General features: G+C 53.6%; 1 protein-coding gene across 2 annotated transcripts in view; it reads left to right on the top strand.

The window, feature by feature from the left end:
- GLI2 (GLI family zinc finger 2) overlaps positions 1 to 6,121 on the top strand; it is a 250,812-nt gene that overhangs the window by 186,908 nt on the left and 57,783 nt on the right. The gene's annotated exons all lie outside the window — the stretch shown is intronic.

The following is a 6,121-nucleotide window of genomic DNA, read 5'->3' as shown; positions in this document are numbered from 1 at the left end:
CTCCCCCAACATAATCATTAATGGGCCCCCCCCCCCCAACCTTTCATGGTCTCAAGTATCCCAGTTTGGACAGTGAATTACAGGGTAACCCTACTGATAAGGACAAGCTCAAGGTTATTCTTTGGGGCCTCTCCTACTCCCTGCTCTAAGACCCCCCAGGGAAGGCGTGTGTCCCCTGTGTGTCTCTCTCTAGACCTGTCCCTGCCCCTCTTCACTCCCACCCAGGGTCTCGGAGCCTGTAGCTGATGTCCCTTTTTTTGGTCTTGATGACTCCAAGACTTGACCCCTTGCCACCTCATCCATTTTGCTTCCAGGAGAGAGGCTGAATCCTTCACCGCACCCCCTGTATCTCCACTGCGCCCCACACCTGCCTCTTGACCCAGACAGCCGACCTGTCCACACCAAGCTGCCGTTATGGTTCTAGCCCACCTGTACCTGGGTCTCAGCCCCTACTGCCCAACCTGCCTGGAACGGCCCCTCCTCCTGACCACCTCCTCCAGAGTCCCGAAGCCTCAGCTCAGGGGCCACCGCCTCCTGGGAGCCCACCCTGAGTGGGGGTCCTTCCCTGGATTCCTGCCACCCTGTACCATTGGAACGAGGTGTCTTCACACTCTGTCCAGCGGGCTCATCCACACCCTCCATGCGTTCCACCCACTGAAGACAGACCCTGCTCCCTCTCCCACAGCTCCGCTGGAATAAAGTCAGTCAGATCTCACTGAGACCCCTCTGTATTCAAAGCCCTGTGTCTGAGAGGCGGGCAGGTGACTCCTGTTTGGGGGCACCCACTGCTCACCCCAGACAAGGCAAATCTGGGACTTCTGTGTGCTTTTTCAAGATGTCTTGTATGTTGCAATAATCTCAGACATATAAGAAATTTGCAAAAATAGTGCAAAGATTTCCCGTATACCCTCACCCGGTTCCTCAAACGTTCACTTCTTACATAATCAAAGACTGGTCCAGTGCTATTAACTAACTCATAAATCTAATCTAAATTTGGTCAGTTGCCCGTGGATGTCCTTTTTTTCCATGTTCAGCTTTTAGCCCTTGCATTTAGTTGTCATAACTCCTTCGTCATCTTTAATCCAGGACATGGCTCAGTCTCTCTTGCCTTTCATGACCTTGACACTTTTTTTCTTTTCCATTATGGTTTATCACAGTATATTGAATATAGTTCCCTGTGCTATACAGTAGGACCTTGTTTATCCATTCTCTGTATACTAGTTTGCATCTGCTGACCCCAAACTCCCACTCCATCCTTCCCCACCCCCTCCCCCTTGGCAACCACAAGTCTGTTCTCTATGTCTGTGAGTCTGTTTCTGTGTCATAGATAAGTTCATTTGTGTCATATTTTAGATTCCACATATAAGTGATATCATATGGTATTTGGCTTTCTCTGACTTACTTCACTAAGTATGACAATCTCTTGGTCCATCTGTGTTGCTGCATATGGCACTGTTTCATTCTTTTTTATGGCTGAGTAATATTCCATTGTATATATGTACCACATCTTCTTTATCCATTCCTCTGTTGATGGATACTTAGATTGCTTCCATGTCTTGGCTGTTGTAACCAGAGCTGCTATGAACATTGTGGTGCATATTAGAGTTTTGTCCGGATATATGCCCAGGAGTGGGATTGCTGGATCATATGGCAACTCTCTTTTCAGTTTTTTGAGGAACCTTCATGCTGTTCTTCGAAGTGGCTGCACAAATTTACATATGACCTTGATACTTGAAGAGGAAAGGCCAGTTGCTGTATAAAACGTCCTCGATTTGGGTTTGCCTGGTGTTGCCTCCTGATAAATTCAGATGATGCATTGGGGGGATACTCCCATAGAAGTAGTGCTGTGCCCTCCTAGTGCATCATGTCGGGCCCACGATGACCATACTTCTCATCCCTGGAGATGGCTAACTTTGATTGTTTGCTTACAGTGACGTCTGCTGGGTTTCTCCACTTTAAAGTTTATCCCTTTGTAATTACAAGTCCTTTGTGGGACAATACTTGGGTAATATGTAAATTCCTATTTCTCATCACATTTTCACCCACTCACTTGAACATCCATTGTTGATTCTTGCCAAAAACAGTAATGTCTAGAATTTACCACATGGTGATTTTCTATTTCCGTGATTCCTTCCACATTTATCGATCGGAATTCTACGGTAAGGAAGAGCTGTCCCTTTTCCCCCATTTCTCTATTTATTTGATCATTTATCTGTGTCAAATCAATGTGCGGATATTTGTCCTCTTCTGTGAGTTATACTCTATTGCTGTCGCTATTTATTGTATTGTTCAAACGGTCCCAGATTTGTGCATTGGGAGTCCCTTCAAGTTGTCCCCTGTGACATGTTGGGATCTCTGCGTTTTATTTTGGTGCATGTAGCTGGTTCTCACTTGACTAGGACCTGCTGCTGATAGGCCTGTGTCCCCCTGGTGGGTGGTGGGGCCGTTTCAGCCCTCTGGCGCCTCCCACGCTTCTCCAGCTGCAGGTGGCTGAGACCACAGCTCAGGTGGCTTCTGGAAGGTGCGTACTCTTAAAGCTGGTGGATCACCCCAAAATTGCTCAGTTGGTGGCATCTGAGAATCCTACGAGTATCAAGGGAGCTGAGTCCCTTTCCAGGAGGGGGTTGGAGTGGCTGATTTTCTGCTCTTGAGAACTGTTTGGCTGGTTCCATGACACAGATCCTGGGCACAGCAGGCCTGCAGCGAAGTGCTCCCCGCAGGGGGCCCTGTGCTGGTCAGAGACATGCGCACTGCTGAGAGCTCCCTGGGGGAGGGTGCAGGCAGGTGTGCGTCACTGCAGGGGAACATCCTGGCTCCCATGTCCCCACATACCTAGGGGCAACGACAGAGATGTAAGAAGACGTCACCATTGACGACTGCCGTTTCTCAAAATAACTCTGACCTTGTGGACAGGCTCTGCTGTAAACACTTCCTGTGTTCATCTTACTTAATCCTCTCAACCCTAAAAGATAGGCATTTCATGTCAGCCCCATGTTACAGATGAAGGAACTGAGGCAGCACAGAGAGGTTAAATAATTCATCCTTAGGGCCCCCACTGAGGGAGAGAGTTTTCCTGTGCCCCGGCCCTCGGCCGCATGCTGGCCTCGCTCTTCAGAGCACATGTATATGACCACAGGCCCCCTGCACGGGTCCAGACGATTCCTTCATGAAAGCTCACCTAGCCCTTTGTTAGGGCATTGCCCGCAAACCTCTGGACCAGCCGCCTCCCCTGGGAGCCTGCTAGCAATGCACAGAGTCTCAGGCCACAGCCCAGACTTGCTGAGTCAGAGACTCTAGGATGGGCCCACCGTTTCTGTTTTTTGGTTTTTAAAATAAAATTATTTATTTTTGGCTGCGTTGGGTCTTCGTTGCTGCACGCGAGCTTTCTCTAGTTGTGGCGAGCAGGGGCTACTCTTTGTTGCGGTGCACGGGCTTCTCATTGCGATGGCTTCTCTCGTTGCAGAGCACGGGCTCTAGGCGTGCGGGCTTCAGTAGTTGTGGCCCCTGGGCTCGGTAGTTGTGGCTCGTGGGCTCTAGAGCCCAGGCTCGGTAGTTGTGGCGCACGGGCTTAGTTGCTCCGCAGCATGTGGGATCTTCCCGGATCAGGGCTCGAACCCGTGTCCCCTGCATTGGCAGGCGGATTCTCAACCACTGCGCCACCAGGGAAGCCCTCACACATTACACACATCACACACACATTACAGGCTTGAGATGCTCTGGCTGCAGGCAGGACCTTGGCACTGAGTCAGGGGCCCTCATTTCTGTCACTCCGCGGGCTAGTAGAGAGCTGTGGCCAGGAGGTGGCCCCCCCGAGTTTTCTCCAGGCTCTGCCCTTCCCCAGGTCAGGACTGGACACAGGCCATGTCCCGTCCCGGGGCCTGCTTCCCTCCTCGCCAGTGAGGGACAGAGAATGGGTGGGGCACCCAGAGCAGCAAGAAGTGGAGGTGGCAGGCAGCAGGGGAGGGCTGGCCCAGCCAGCAGGCCTGTGGAAATGGCCTTGTCACTCACTGGCCTGGATGGCTCTTTACTTGTAGGGCTGTTTCCTGATGCTGTAACTGCCTGTCTCCACCTTGGTGGCTTAAAACGATGCAGATGTACCCTCAGAGAGCTGTGGGGGACAGAGAAGTCAGAAGTCAGTCTTCTGGGCCTAAAATCAAGGTGTTGGCAGGGCTGGTTTCGTCCTGGAAGCTTCCGGCTCCTGGAGAGAATCCATTTCCTTGAGTTTTGCAGCTTCTGGAGGCTGCCTGTGATCCCTGCCCCTCACCACACTGCCTTTTTGCCTCCTGCTTCTTTCTCACGCCACCTTCTTCCTCATCTGCAGGAGTTTTCTCCCCTGCCTCTCCTATAAGGATGGCAGTGATTGCTTTCAGGGCCCTGAAATCCAGGACCACCTTCTTGTCTCACAATCATTAACTCAATTTCATCTACAAAGTCCCTTTTCCCATAGAAGGTGGCATTCAGAGGTTCCCAGATTAGAACACAGACATCTCTGCGTGTCATTATTCGGCTCATTTGTGATCACCAAGCCCCAGTGCTAAATCTGGCATCACCCAGCAGAAGACAATAAAAGGTGTCAGTCATCTGTGCAGGGCCTGCAGGGGCCAGGCTCTGCACTGCAGCCTGGTTGTGCACTATTAGGTGCCCCTCCTGACGGCCCCGTGAAATGGGGCTGTAGTATGCATCTTACCGAGCTGGGGCTCTGGGCTGAGGCCCAGAGGGGTGCACCGACCCTCCCAGGTCACCCTTGCACGTTGGGCCCACTTGCTTCCACTCCAGGGTTGAGGGGCCCAGCACCCCACCCACCAAAGCCCGCCTCTGGCTGGGGTGCGCTCCCAGCAACTCTACGTTATCCTGGAGGCCGTTGGCTCCTGCCCAGGCCACAGCGGGGACACAGCACGTGTTCAGGGCTAACCTCGGGCCCTGGAAAGCCCACCCCTTCATCCCCCCAGGTGGGAAACAGGATAAAGCCTGGGAGGAACACGGGCCCCCTGGCTGTGGCTTCGGTGATCAGTGTGGTCGGAGCCTGGCGCAGTCCCTCCTGTAGCAGCTCCTCCTCGCCGGCGCCAGACGCGTCTAATCACGCAGACGTTGAGCAGCAAATGACGTGCGGCGTCGTCTCCCGGTCTCCCGTCCAGTCGCCAGAGCCTCTGCGGCTGCTCGGGGCCCGGGACCATTGCCCATTGGCTCGCCTGGCCGCGGTGGGCGTGGCTCCGGGCGAAGCGATCCGCCCCTGGCCCTGCCAGGCCCCCTGGGCTTGAACCCCAGCACTGGACGCAACAGCCTTGGGATGTGACTGCCTGACCAGCCTGAACGGATGAACCTGTTTTCTCATCTGTAAAAGCACATGATAATAGTACCTACCCCATCTACTGAGTTATTTGGAAAATTAAACGGGGTAATATGAAGAGCGCGTGTAGAACAGTTTGGAAACATGCAGTAGACGTTAAGGAGGATTGTGATTACTGTCGTTATTAGAGCAGGAGGTTCATTGTGGCAGAAGCAGGCCACGGCGTGACCTTGGAAGAGGATGCTGGCTGGGGGCCGTGCCGTGGGAAGGTGGAGAATGGGGATGGCGGGAGGAGGGGCCTTCTTCCCCCCAGTTGAGGAATTCGGACTTTACCCTTTTGGCACTCAGGAGCCGGGGGAGTGAACCGGTTCATCTTCAGGGAAACCATAGGTGCTGTTGAAGGAGGGGCATGGAAGGGACACAGGCTACAGCTGTCACCGTGCTTGGGACAGAGGAGGAGCCGGGCCAGGGCTGCCCGCACACCGGCCCAAACAGGCAGCTACACGTGGGCCAAGCGGGTGGTGGGTCCAGGGTGTGGAAACCCACCCCGTACCTCCCATCTGGACGGCTCCCTATTAGACACCCACCCCCCAGCCCTCTCCAGAGCTACCTTCCTGGAGGTGCAAACCCACCACCGGCCTTGCATGGCTTACTAATGCTCAGATGGTTCCAGAAGGGTAAATGCCCCTGGACTCGTGGAGTGGCACCTGTCACCTGCATAAATCACAGGTGATGGGGAGCCAGATGGTTGGGGGATGTTCTTGCCGGTCAGGCGTGGGTTTCCTGTGACCCTGCACCCCCTTGGGGGCGTGCTCCTGAGTCTCCGAGAGTCCG

The sequence above is a fragment of the Physeter macrocephalus genome, chromosome 2 (assembly GCF_002837175.3).
Source record: "Physeter macrocephalus isolate SW-GA chromosome 2, ASM283717v5, whole genome shotgun sequence".
In the NCBI taxonomy this organism is placed as follows: Eukaryota; Metazoa; Chordata; class Mammalia; order Artiodactyla; family Physeteridae; genus Physeter; species Physeter macrocephalus.
The sequence above is the reverse complement of the archived record's forward strand: the minus strand, read 5'-3'. Positions and strand labels throughout refer to the sequence as shown.